We start from the raw sequence: 15,251 nt of genomic DNA, 5'->3' as shown, positions 1-15,251 counted from the left end.
TTTCTACTACAACTATAATTTAACTTGTAAAAACACACATACAAAATACTACACGAAGGAGTAATACACTAAGGAGGGTTCATGCATTTTTATTAACAAAAATATTAGTATCTACTAGGGTGTCAAGTGATTAAAAAATTGTGATTAATTATGCAATTAAAAAATTAATCGCTGTTAATCGCATGATTAATCGCACTGTTAAACAATAATAGAATACCATTTATTTAAATATTTGTGGATGTTTTCTACATTTTCATATATATATTACAACACAGAATACAAAGTGTACAGTGCTAACTTTATATTTATTTTTGATTACAAATATTTGCACTGTAAAAAACAAAAGAAATAGTATATTTCAATTCACCTAATACAAGTACTGTAGTGCAATCTCTTTATAATGAAAGTTGAACTTACAAATGTAGAATTATGTACAAAAAAATAACTGCATTCAAAAATAAAACAATGTGAAACTTTAGAACCTACAGTCCACTCAGTCCTACTTCAGTCAATCGCTCAGAAAAACAAGTTTGGTTACAATTTGCAGGAGATAATGCTGCCCACGTCTTGTTTATAATGTCACCTGAAAGTGAGAACAGGTGTTCACATAGCACTGTTGTAGCCGGCATCGCAAGATACTTACGTGCCAGATGCGCTTAAGATTCATATGTCCCTTCATGCTTCAACCACCATTCCAGAATATATGCGTCCATGCTGATGATGGGTTCTGCATGATAACGATCCAAAGCAGAGAGGACCGACGCATGTTCATTTTCATCATCTGAGTCAGATACCACCAGCAGAAGGTTAATTTTCTTTTTTGGTGGTTCAGGTTCTGTAGTTTCTGCATCGGAGTGTTGCTCTTTTAAGACATCTGAAAGCATTCTCCACACCTCGTCCCTCTCAGATTTTCTAAGGCACTTCAGATTCTTAAACCTTGGGTCGAGTGCTGTACCTATCCTTAGAAATCTCACATTGGTACTATGACATTCTATACTGTGGGGAACGTACTGTAACTCCATATTCCTCATTTTCATATAATCGTGATCTTACATATAAAGCATGCCTTGTAAGGTATCAGGGGAAAGCTTATGATCTGCTGAAAGTCATTTCTCTATCCATATATATGTATCATTAATGCATATGAAGGTATGAGAATTGTGTTGTATGGTGGTCACTAAAACATGGCATAAATTGGGGAATCAGCCAGATATTAGCTCCCCAGAGGCAACAGCAAGGAAAGTAACCAACATCCGGGTGGGGTGTCAAACAACTCATCAACAGCCATTGTCCAGCGAGAGCTACAATGCAATGACTCACCTGCATGAGGCCACACCAGGGGAATTGTTCAACCTTGCTTGGAGAGACTCAGCAATGCCCCCCAGACATGCCTGGACTTGTGCTCCTCAAGCACATGGACTGAGGGTATAAAACAGAGTGGACACATACTGGGCCCTTCTCCTGCCCCCACCTTGCTGCAAGCAACTAAGACGCTGAGAAGAAGACAAGACTCCAACAGAGATTGGCCCAGGTTTAAGGAACAAACCTGTATATTAAGGACTGCAATATCCAGTGGGGTGAGAAAAACTGCTTAATCTAGATGTTGCCCAGTCTAACAGGGTTGAGAGGTTAGACTGTGTGCTTATATTTTATTTTGGCAACCAGTCTGACTTTTTGCCTATCACTTAATATCACTTAAAATCTATCTTTGTAGTTAATAAATTTGTTAGTTTATTCTACCTGAAGCAGTGCATTTGGTTTGAAGCGTGTCAGAGACTCCCCTGGGGATAATAAGCCTGGTACATATCAATTTCTTTGTTAAATTGATGAACTCATATAAGCTTGCAGTGTCTAGCAAGAATAACTGGACACTGCAAGACGGAGGTTCCTAGGGTTGTGTCTGGGACCGGAGATATTGGCTAGTGTCATTCGGTTGCACAATCCAAGGAGCAGCTTACATGCCAGAGGCTGTGCGTGAACAGCCCAGGAGTGGGGGTTCTCACACCAGAGCAGGGTAAGGCTGGCTCTCAGAGTCAAGGATTGCTGTGAAAGTGTTCTTAAAACAAACATGTGCTGGGACATCATCCGAGAGTGCTATAATATTAAATATATGGCAGAACGCGGGTAAAACAGAACAGGAGACATACAATTCTCCCCCAATGAGTTCAGTCACAAATTTAATTAACGTATTATTTTTTAATGAGCATCATCAGCATGGAAGCATGTCCACTGGAATGGTGGCCGAAGCATGAAGGGGCATATGGATGTTTAGCATATATGGCACGTAAATACCTTGCAATGCCAGCTACAAAAGTGCCATGCGAACACCTGTTCTCACTTTCAGGTGACATTGTAAACAAGAAGCAGGCAGTAGTATCTCCCATAAATGTAAACAAACTTGTTTGTCTTAGCGATTGGCTGAACAAGAAGTAGAACTGAGTGGACTTGTAGGCTCTAAAGTTTTACATTGTTTTGTTTTTGGAGTGCAGTTATGTAACAAAAAAAAATCTACAGTTGTAAGTTACACTTTCACAATAAAGAGATTGAACTACAGCACTTGTATGAAGTGAATTGAAAAATACTATTTCTTACCATTTTTACAGTGCAAATATTTGTAATTAAAAATAATAATGTAAAGTGAGCACTGTACACTTTGTATTCTATGTTGTAATAGAAATCAATATATTTGAAAATGTAGAAAAACATCAAAAAATATTTAATAAATTTCAATTGGTATTCTGTTGTTTAACAGTGCGATTAATCGTGATTAATTTTTTTTATCGCAGTTAATTTTTTTGAGTTAATCGCGTGAGTTAACTGCAATTAATCGACAGCCATAATATCTACAATAAATTAATTGTATTTGGCCAAATATGAGGCACATGAAATAACAGTCTGAAAACTGAAGATGCTCTATTAGGAAGCTTGTTTGTAATAATTAGGTTTTATACTGGTTTTCTTTGGGAAAAACATCTGACATGATTATGATTTTGGTGATTGTTATCCTTTTCATTCATCAACTTATTAATAATATCTGGGTTCTACACTCTGTTGTTCCTTTCCTTTTAGTATAAGATTTTAAATCAAAATACATGTCCTCAGGGGGGAAAAATCCTGTACTATATTTTATTTAAACAGTTCAAGAATCATTCATGGCTCTGAATCAGATTAGTTGTGATTTATAAGTACCAGCTGAGTTCAGTACAGTAGGTTTTGTTCTAGAATCCAGGCTGCTTTCTATTTCTTTCATTCTTATTTCTATTTCTTTACAAATGAACACAAGAGGGCACAGCTCTCTGCAATCCTGAACTAAGCTGATGGCATTGAATTCCGTGAATGTACATTTCTAAAATTTAAGATTATTACTCCACCTGCCAAAGGTCCAACTGCACGATTCAACTATGCCAAAGTAAGAGAGAAAAAAGTAGATCAGGAATCTTAAAATAAATTGCTTTTAATAGCATCAGGATCATGAGTCAGTAATTCTGATGCACTCTATATAACTTAAAATATCAAAATGTGAAATAACATAGGGTTTCTGTCATGTGACAGAAGTAAATTTGGGTCTAAGGGGCGGGAAAGATGAGCAGTGGGTGAACCTACAAGCAAAAAACACTTTGCTCCATGAAATCAGACAGCAATAGGGAATTATTAATTTCTAAAGAGATCGGCTATAATACTATATGAAAAAGCAAGGCCAGAGTGTGAAGGGGAAATGATCTTGCAGCTAAAACAAAAATAAGGAGACCCAGATCCATTATATTTTCCTTTTCCGATTTTCCAGACCACTTTCTGTTATTTCAGTTACTTTAAAAACAAACAAAAAAAAGATTGGGACTGAATTTGTTTTTAGTACAAAGATTGTCAAACTTTTGATTTTTTTTAAATCTAGTCATTTCTGTGCTATCCAATCGTGATTAAAATGCTCCATCTGGATGTGCTTTTTTATGCTCTCGGGTAACTCAACAGTGGATTTTAAAACTTCAGTCTTCCCATGTTTGTAGTCTTCAGTGATGAATGTGGATTTTACTGAGTAATGAGAAGCAATTAAAACTGTATACTGAATCTGTGGAATACTTTCATTTTCCTTAAAAGAAGCTAGCAAACACTGAGGCCAAACCAAGAACTTCTGTGCTGTGCCACACAGGATGTTAATGTGAAGCCAAACGCCACAACATACTGCATTGTGCTGTACATGGCTTACTCAACCCCCTGTACTGCACTGTCAGATGGATCTCTATGGCTGTCAAGGAAAGAGCAGGATTTGGCTTTGAAAACAGTCATCTATATATATATACACACACAAACACTGACTTTGGTATGACTTACACTGACTTCTGGTTCCCTCTGTGCATAAGCTGCTACAACTCAGTGACTCACACCCATTAGCTACAATGGTATCACTTGCATCACTTAGGCCTGGTCTACACTAGGAGGTTATGTCGAATTTAGCAGCGTTAACTCGAATTAACCCTGCACCCGTCCACACAACGAAGCTATTTATTTCGACATAGAGGTCTCTTTAAATCGATTTCTGTACTCCTCCCCGACAAGGGGAGTAGCGCTAAATTCGACATGGCCATGTCAAATTAGGGTAGGTGTGGATGGAATTTGACGCTAATAGCTCCGGGAGCTATCCCACAGTGCACCACTCTGTTGACGCTCTGGACAGCAGTCCGAGCTCTAATGCTCTGACCAGCCACCAGCCACACAGGAAAAGCCCTGGGAAAATTTGAATTCCTTTTCCTGTCTGGCCAGTTTGAATCTCATTTCCTGTTTGGACATCGTGGCGAGCTCAGCAGCACTGGCAACGATGCAGAGCTCTCCAGCAGAGGTGATCATGCAATCACAGAATAGAAAGAGGGCCCCAGCATGGACTGATCGGGAAGTCTTGGATCTGATCACTGTGTGGGGCGATGAGTCCGTGCTTTCGGAGCTGTGATTGAAAAAACGGAATGCGAAGATCTACGAGAAGATCTCAAAAGCCATGATGGAGAGAGGATACAGCCGGGGTGCAACGCAGTGCTGCGTGAAAATCAAGGAGCTGAGACAAGGGTACCAGAAGACCAAAGAGTCAAACGGACGGTCCGGATCCCAGCCCCAGACATGCCATTTCTACGAGGCACTGCATTCCATTCTAGGTGCGGCCGCCATCACTACCCCACCACTGTCCGTGGACTCTGACGATGGGGTATTGTCGACGGCTGCTTCCTCAGAGCTGTTCGCGGATGGGGAAGATGAGGAAGGAGATGAGGAGGACGAGTCAGTCGACAGCGCTTTCAACGCTGATTTCCCCGACAGCCAGGATCTCTTCATCACCCTCACGGAGATCCCCTACCAACCCTCCCAAGGCGGTAACCCGGACCATGAATCAGGGGAAGGATCAGTAGGTAAGTGTTTTAAACATTTATTTTGAACAGAATAGGAATGGTATCTTAACAATGGGTTTTTCATGATTAGTTTGCCCTAGGCGCTTTAGTTTTTAGTCCTTGCCGGTGCAGCTACTGGAAAATTCTGTCAATATGTCCGGGGATAGAGCAGAAATCCTCCAGGGACATCTCCACGAAGCTCTCCTGGAGGTATTGTGAAAGCCTTTTTATCAGGTTCCTGGGGAGAGTGGCCTTATTGCGTCCTCCATGGTAGGAAACTTTTCTGCGCCAGGCTAGCAGCAAGTACTCCGGGATCATTGCCTCGCAAAGCATGGCGGCATACGGCCCTGGTGATTCCTGGCATTCACGCAGCATGCACTCTTTCTCTGTCTCCGAAATCCTCATCAGAGTGATATCACTCATGGTGACCTGCTTTGAATTAGGGGAATGTTAGTATTGGGACTGATTGCCTGTTCCTTTACATAACTGTAACCGGCGGTTTACAGCCACGGGGTGGAGGCGGGACAGGGGCAGCATGCAGAAATCTCTCCCAGGAACAGCCGCGAGAGGGGTGGGACAGGGGCAGAATTCATGCTGGCCGGATTGCCCGCAGCAGGAACTGGCCAACACTAGGAGCATTGCTTGGAACGTGAAAGGAGGGCACTGCTATAAATTAAGCTTTAAGCAGCCAAAAGTCTACGGCTTACCATGTCCGCCTGGTAGCCGAATTCCGTTGTCCAGCCCCGCTTGTGTGATCTGTAAAGCAAGACCCCAGGCACTCAATGGGAAGGCCGAAAATTCGACCTTGTACTGAGTGCGCATGTGACAGGTACTGTGCATGGTCTTGTTCACAGAGAAAGACTATATTCATTGTTCACAAAACTGTATCTTTGTGAGGAATTCACTCCCTTTTTCCCATCCCACAGCTGTGAGTGTCTCCTGAGCTACCCCGGCATCCCCCTCCCAGAGGCTGGCGCAGATCAGGCGATGAAAGAGAAGGACACGGGACGAGATGTTCTCAGAACTTATGGGCTGCTCCCTAGCCGAGGCGGCACAGCAGACCCAGTGGAGGGAGAACATGTCGCAATACCTGCGATCACACAGAGAACGGGAGGACAGGTGGTGGCAGGAAGACCAGCAGGCGACTCAAACGCTGCTTGGACTAATGAGGGAGCAAACGGACACGCTCCGGCGCCTTGTAGATGTTCTGCAGGACTGGAGGCAGGAGGACAGAGCCCCGCTGCAGTATATCTCTAACCGCCCTCCCCCGCCACAAAGTCCCATTCCCCCCTCACCCAAAGTCTCAAGAAGGAGGGGCGGCAGGGGCCGTGAAAACAGTCCACCCCTGCAGACTGCTCTAGTAGCAGAAGGCTCTCATTCCCAAAGATTTGATAAGTCCTTTCCTTCACTCCAAAAGCACCTCACCCAAGCCCCCGTCCCAGTTTCATCCCCTAACTGTGTAGTTGTTAATAAAAAATACATTTCTGTTAATTACTGTTTCCGTCATGTTCTTTTAGAGGAGAGTGTGTTTGAAGGGGGGGGAAGGGCGTTGGTAATTGGAGAGGACAGTCACCTTTACCAGGGTACAGTCACGGGGGCAGGTTCAGCAGAAGGTCACACACACATTGCAGTCACTAGGCACCCTGGTCAGTCTGGGAGGTGGTTTTCATGTTCTGTGTGGGGGGGCTATGTGAGTTTGTGGCGGGGGAGGGCGGTTACAGATCTTATGCAGCGGTCCTGAGCCTGGATGACAGAGCCATGCAGCAGGGGATCTGTAACCGCCCTCCCCCGCCACAAACTCACATAGCCCCCCCCCACAGAGTTCCGAAAAAGAGGGGTGTCAGGCTCCGTTGAAACAACCAGTCCACCACTGCGGACCGCTCTAGGAGCGGGAGCCTGTCATTCCTCGAGTTTAGAGTGTCCTTTCCATCACTACACCCGCTCCCCACCACAGTCTGCGTCCCAGTTTCAACACTTTACCACGAAATCCTTAATAAAGAAAACTGTGTTAATGAACAAATTTTCATTTATTTTATTTTTAAAGGTGTGTTGGAAGTGGGGGAATGGGGTTGGTAACTGGAGAGGATAGTCAACATTAACTGGGTAAAGAAACGGGGGCAGGTTCAGCTTCTGTTTAAACAAACTTAATAGTCACAGGTTACCCTGCTCACTGTGGAACCTAGCTTTCAAAGCTTCCCGGATGCACAGCGCATCCCGCTGGGCTCTTCTAATTGCCCAACTGTCTGGGTGGGCGTAATCAGCAGCCAGGCGATTTGCCTCAACATCCCACCCTGCCATAAATGTTTTGCTCTCACAGAGATTGTGGAACACACAGCAAGCTGCAATAACAATGGGGATATTGGTTTCGCTGAGATGAGAGCGAGTCAGTAAGCTTCTCCATCTCCCCTTCAGAAGTCCAAAAGTATACTCCACCACCATTCTGCACTTGCTCAGCCGGTAGTTGAAGAGTTCTTTTTCACTGTCCAGGGTGCCTGTATAGGGCTTCATGAGCCAGGGCATTAGCGGGTAGGCTGGGTCCCCGAGGATCACTATAGGCATCTCCACATCCCCAACAATTATTTTGTGGTCCGGGAAGTAAATACCTTCCTGCAGCCATCTAAACAGACCAGAGTTCCTGAAAACGCGAGCGTCATGAACCTTGCCCGGCCATCCGACGTTGATGTTGGTAAAACATCCCCAATGGTCCACTAGTGCTTGCAGCACCATTGAAAAGTAGCCCTTTCGGTTAATGTACTGGCTGGCCCGGTGGGCCGGTCCCAGGATAGGAATGAGAGTTCCATCTATAGCCCCACCGCAGTTTGGGAATCCCATCGCAGCGAAGCCAGCTATGATCACCTGCATGTTTCCCAGGGTCACTACCTTTGAGAGCAGTAGCTCAACGATTGTGTTGGCTACTTGCATCACAGCAACCCCCACGGTAGATTTGCCCACTCCAAATTGGTTCTCGACTGACCGGTAGCTGTCTGGCATTGCAAGCTTCCAGAGGGCTATAGCTACTCGCTTCTGGACAGTCAGGGCTGCTCGCATCCGGGTGTCCTTGCGCTTCAGGGCAGGGGACAGCAACTCACAAAGTTCCAGGAAAGTTCCCTTACGCATCCGAAAGTTTTGCAGCCACTGTGATTCATCCCAGACCTGCAGCACTATGCAGTCCCACCAGTCCGTGCTTGTTTCCCGGGCCCAGAATCACCGTTCCACAGCATCAACATGACCCATTGCCATCATTATGTTCATGGCGCGGGGTCCCGTGCTTTGTGAGAGGTCTGTGCCTCTCTGAGACTTAATGTCCTCACTGCGCTGCCATAGCCTCCTTGCCCAATTTCTCAGCATCTGCCTCTGAAAAAGGTGGATAATAAGGTGCGAGCTGTTGACAACGGCCATAACTGCAGCGATGATCGCAGCGGGCTCCATGCTCGCAGTGCTGTGGCGTCCACACTGTCAATCACCAGAAAAGTGCGCGAACTGATTGCCCACCAGCGCTTTCACGGAGGGAGGGCGGGAGTGAGGGTTGAATGACAACAGTTACCCAAAACCACCCTTGACACATTTTTTGCCCCAGCAGGCATTTGGGGCTCGACCAGAATTCCAGTGGGCAGCGGGGACTGCGGGAACTGTGGGATAGCTGCCCACAGTGCACTGCTTCCAATGTCGACGCTTGCCCCGTTAGTGTGGACTCACAAAGTTGAATTACTGTCCTTAGTGTGGATGCACACGTTCGACTTTGTAATATCGGTTCCACAAATTCGCTTTAAATAAAATCGAACTAATCTCGTAGTGTAGACATACCCTTACACATCATCTATTTCCAAGGAACTGAGTGTAAGGGTGCATCCACGCTACGAAGAAAGGCGTTTTCTTACTATGTGATAGATAACCTGTGGTAACTAACACAGGGTAAAATCCTAGCGAAGACAAGGCAGTTTGTACTTTTCACACATTCGCAGGTTGAGGTAAACAAAGAATTGCCTTGTCTTCGCTAGGATTTTACCACACGTTAGTTACTACATTATAAGAATATGCGTTTTTTCCCAGTGAAGACAAAGCCTAAGGGAGTCTACATTGGTGCAATTTAAATAGTGAAGGCCTGGATGAGAGGCTTGAGTCCAGAAAATGTGTAAGCTAATATAGGGGGTGGCACTAATTCCAAACTGTAAATTCTCTGCTTTAGAAAGGAACCTTTAGTGAATTAATCTAGGTATTTAGGGATAATAATATTTCAAATATTGTTTTTTGTAGGAAGCAGAAATTGAATATTTTTATAGGTTCATGGAGAACAAAAAGCTCTCCAGTTGGCTAAACCAGGAAACACCAGCAATAATTCTAGTCTTAGTATTATTATTCATTCACATTGAAAGGACATTAGGATCAAATCCTGCCTCCCAGGGCCAGCTCCAGGCACCAGCTTAACAAGCAGGTGCTTGGGGCGGCCATGGGAGAGGGGCGGCACCTGCGGCAATTCGGGGGGGGGGCAGGTCCCTCGCTCCCTCTAGGAGCGAAAGACCTGCCGCTGAACTGCCGCCGCCCGATCGCGGCTTTTTTTTTTTTTTTTTTGCTTAGGGTGACAGAAATGCTCTGACTCCTTCCTCAGGACCACAAACGGGTAATCAGTGTGGGTGTTTGTTGCATATGGAGCATAGGAGTTGGGGAAGCCAGATCCACAAGGGCTCTCTACAAAGCAAGGCTTGGGGAGAGGAAAGGGAATGTACAGCGCCAGATGATCTGCGGCTAAATGGATCCACAATGCATTGCTAGCCATGGAGTAGAATCACAGGAGTAGTACAGGCTACCTCCCAGGAAAAGAAGTAATAGGTCACCTAGTCCAGTGCTCTCAAACAGGGGTATGTGTCCCCCTGGGAGTACGCAGAGGTCTTCCAGGGGTTACATCAGCTCATCTAGATATTTGCCTAGTTTTACAACAAGCTACATAAAAAGCACCAGCGAAGTGAGTACAAACTAAAATTTCATACGGACAATGGCTTGTTTATACTGCTCTATATACTATACATTGAAATATAGTACAATATTTATATTCCAATTGATTTATTTTACAATTATACGGTAAAAATGAGAAAGTAAGCAATTTTTCAGTATGACTGTGCTGTGACACTTTTGTATTTTTATGTCTGATTTGTAAGCAAGTACTTTTTAAGTGAGATGAAACTTGGGGGTAAACAAGACAAACCAGACTCCTAAAAAGGGTACAGTAGTCTGGAAAGGTTGAGAGCCACTGGTCTAGATCATCTCTTGTTCCTACCAGGCCTTTCCTAGTGATTTATCTTGTCTAGCTTTAAAAGGACTTCAGTGAAGGAGTTTCCCATGGAAGACAATTTCATCCCTGTTCCACTGCTGAGCAGAGCACAGGGACTAACAGGGAGAAGCAACATTCCACCCTGATCATGGCCAATTCAGCAGAGGACTGAGCTACCTCTGAGCCACCATGGCAGCCAGAAATAGCCAGTATATAGGAATGCCTAGCCACCCTTGGCATAACACCTGCGAATTTTCCCCATAAATCACATAGTGGCATGAGGCAAGTCACAAATTTTGCATTAGTTTCCATTTCTGCGAATGGGAATAATTTTTATTTATACCTCATTATTTAATATTTTCAAAGCACAAAGAGCTATAACTGTAAGTATCATCATCACTCCAACTCCATCATCACTATATATATATATATATATATATATGTATGTTCCTGCCTACTCACACACAAACAGATGCTAATGTCTCCTGAAAATCTTTCAAAAGCCTTCTATTTAGAAGGCATGTTGCTCATATAAAAAAATTTCAACTGTGGGAAGTCTGTTTGTTTTGTTATAAGAACTTCAGTAGTTTAACATATACAATATGAGGAAAGAGCAGATGACATGGTTAGCTCCTTTTGTTAAAGCCTACGGCTCAATCTTCAAACTCCACAGTGCGACTGGGAGGGGAGGCAACACATGCCCTATGCCTCCCCCAATTCTGCACTGGCCGGGTGGCTGAACTGGCCTCCTACCCAAATCTGAGCAGCCAACGGGCTGCATTACACCAGCTGGAACAGGCCCCTAGAAATCTTTCTGAGGGCCGGGAGTAGGCGAAGTACATCATGCTCTCACTACAGCCCCAACCTTTCTGACCTCCTTCACATCCTTCCCTCATCCTAGAATGCATACTCTTCAAACCTATGTGGCCTCTGCTACCTCCTTCAGAGTAATTTTAGGATCACTTCACACTGCTCCCTTGCATATACAAGTTTCCCATGAACTTTAGTGGAATTTTCCATATGTGAAATCACCTTTAATATTCACCTCACATTCTGCCTATATATCATTTTCTGTATTTCTCTAACCTAATGCTTTTTCTTGCTCAGTGAAAGAAAGCAAGATTTTTAGTTTTACCTGCTTCTGCTGCTTATTCACCACTTCCACCGATAATCCTCTATTTGTTTATTCCCAATTGACTAACATCGAATTTTTAAGGTGCGACAAGCAAACAAATTATGGATACAGCACCTCTTTGAAACATGTAGGAGCAAGTGAACTTTCAGAGATACTGGTTTCGCATGAGGCTCTTTGAGAACAGAAAACAACAGAAGAAACACAGAAAATTCTATTCTACACAGAATAACGTCTGAAGAAAAAACATTAATTACATTTCTTTCAAGTATCGATAAGGATCAAACAAAAGGAAATCCACTGTTAAATACACCCCACGAGAGCATGCTGATTGCTACAAGTAGCAAAGGTAAGAGGAAGGAATAATTCAACAGCACTCAAGTTATTTTAAATGTCTGACTCCCATGAGTTCCTCCCCAATTTTAGGTCCCCAGCTAGGACTACTTGGTTCCAACTGTAGGAGACAGCCCAGCATGCTATGTCCCAGTGAGTTAGGGGCTAAACTGAACCACCAAACTCAACAATGAGATTCATATCTATTGTATGAGCCTTCATGATCACTGGTACGAGAAATTATACAAGTAATCCGCAAGTACTGCCCCAGAACAATGGACTATTTTTCTGAGGGTTTTCTATATTTTTTTTTAATGGAATGAAAATATTGTTTTAAAATACTGAGTTAAGTATTGTTAGGAAAAATATTTAGGAGGTGTATTTGGGTTATGCTTTATCATTGAAATCAGTTATACTAGATTTTATGATTAATAATGAGATAAACTAAGGCAGTCAAATCCACACACAGTTATTCTGTCTCAAACAAGCATTAGTGACAAAAAATTAACCAAACGCCCCGTACTGTTTACTTTAGCCAAGCACATTCTGTCCATTTTGCCTCACTGTTAGTAATGCCTGAAAGGTAATAAGGCTCTGCAGCTACTTTAGTAACAATGACCAGATCAGTACCAGGCTTCCAGAGTAGAATGCAAAATTAAAGGAGTTAAAGAGGTGGGGGGGGGGTGGCAAATAGGTGGAGCAAGTTATCACAACCAAAGAACTTACTATTTCTTCCAATTAAGTTAAACAGTTGTATACAAAATTGATAAGTAAAGCAATCTTCTAGAAGATGTATCTGTTCTCCAAAAGTTACAGTCATAGGTATTAGAGTTGTCAGAACAGTCATACTTAGCTACTCCAGTAATAACATGTTTAAACTTTGCCATAAAAACAGAATTAAATTTTTCTGCTTTTAGAAGTTACCACAACAGAAGAAGTAATAGTTTTTAAAGAAAAACAAAGTTCACATCAGTCTACATTAGTTACTGGCCCTGTTCTCTGAAATGCTATATGTTATCTTGCACATGTTTGTTTTTATCTGTCAATGTGGTTTATTGTTAGGGAAGTGTAGTATCAGCTGTCTTTTCCCTGCCATCAAAGCTACTTCGTTAAAGTTAATAGTGTTTGACTTCTAGAAGATCTTTTTCCAAGGTAACACAAAAAACTTCTGCTCTCAGTTATTTTTCCAGCAGTAAAGGCACCAAATGGATGTAATAACCCCCTTAATCTTAAAAAATCCATTGTATTAATCCACTGAAAGCATTTAAAAATTCTACTTGTCATTTATTATATGACCTTATCTGGGAGTGACCCTTTGCCAAATGTTCTAAGAGCACACCATCCGCTGGCAAACATGTTTACATGAATGGAAATCTACTTTGGTCTGAGTAAGACTACTGTATATTAGTTCCAATACACCTGCACTGTGTTTACTTAAGATACACTATCTTCCATTTAATTTTGCCACTTTTCTAAAATGCTTCATTTCAATAAATGTGAGTAGTTAAAATTGCTAAACCTTGTCTCTAGCCTATATTCACAGATCTTATTAACTAACTGGTTTGAATTAAACTGCATTCTAAGAATAAAATAACACTGGCTTTATTACTTGGTTTTGGCTCATATAATTATTAGCTAAGAAATCTTTTGACAAAACATGTTATTTAAAAACTCTTTGTATGTTTCTGAAACCTTATTCCTTTTTATGATCTAGTGTCCCTAATTTTAGTCCTCTCCCTCTACATCTTTCCTTATCTCCATTTTCTGTCAGGTACTTGACAGGCACTCTATGAACACATCCATTTCAGAAATGTGGGGTTTTTTTAGTTAATTGGCATTGCTTCAGAGAAACTGGCATTAAATTTTATTGGCTTCAATTAAAAAGCACTGATTCAATGAATATCTATTAAATTAGTAAAATAAATCTGAGTTTGGAAAAGAAATGGGAAAACATAACCATACATACACATCCAAATATATTTGTATTGAAAAATGGTTTGTGTTAAAAGTGGATGAAAATAAGCTGTTTTAAATAAAAATCTGTTCATTTTCATAAAACCACTTAGGATCTGAGCATATTGGTTTTAATACAGTACATATGTATCCAATTAACTGTAAAAATTTAAATAGACATGACACATACAACCCTGAGCTTGTTCATGTAAAATGTGAGTCCTCTTAAAAATGATAAAATACATTAATTAAAATCAGCTCAAATGTAATCTAAAATGCACTAAAATGGTTTAATATATTAATAAACAGAAAACATTAATCCTGACAAAATCTTGCCAGACAGAAACTAACTAGTAGAGGACTAAGCATGATATCACTTTTTATTCCAGACACTACAGTGATATGGACAGTTATAAAAAGCTCATGCATAGTACTGACCTGTAGCAAAAAAAAGAAACCACATATTTTACACAAAGAAGTGGCCAAGCCTCTAAAATAGTTACTGCTGTACTGGAAAACATGGACTAGAAGTGGCATCTTTAGGGAGGGAATATATCTAACATTTAGAGCAAGGGAGTATGAATCAGGATGCATGGCCTCTACCACTGATTTGGTGTATGACCTTGGGAAAGTTACATCTGTACCTGTTTCCCCATCTATAAAATGGGTTTAATATTTACCTACATCACAGAGATTTGATTATTTGCTCATTAAAACTTGTAAACATTCTTATCTTTAGGCGAAAATAGCTACAGAAGTATCATGTTTTATTACTAGAAAATGTAATGCTAGTTTTAATCTAAAGGATACCAACAAGATGAGTATGTTTAGCTTTCCACTAGGACAGTCATTTACTACATGTTTGTGTTACAACTAGCACATACAAATATTAAATACTTCCACTAACTCTCAGAGAATGTACGAGTCAAGTTTTCAGAGGATTCAACCCAGCTTCCAACTGAGCATGCACAATTTCGTGAGCAGAATAACTTGCACATAAATTCTGTGCATGCTATCATTTGCACAAACAAATTAGAAAGTACACACAGCAAATTAAAGGCCACGTATTGCATATTTGAAACAAAAAGTCTCCATGCTGAGGTTTTGTTTTTCCTATTTGTCAGACAATTTTCCTCCCATATTTTAAAAGAAGTTAAAATTAACTTGGCTGTTTTTGTTAAAACAACTTTGTAGCACC

Source organism: Malaclemys terrapin, chromosome 4 (genome assembly GCF_027887155.1).
Source record: "Malaclemys terrapin pileata isolate rMalTer1 chromosome 4, rMalTer1.hap1, whole genome shotgun sequence".
NCBI lineage: Eukaryota > Metazoa > Chordata > Testudines > Emydidae > Malaclemys > Malaclemys terrapin.
This window is presented reverse-complemented; position numbering follows the sequence as displayed.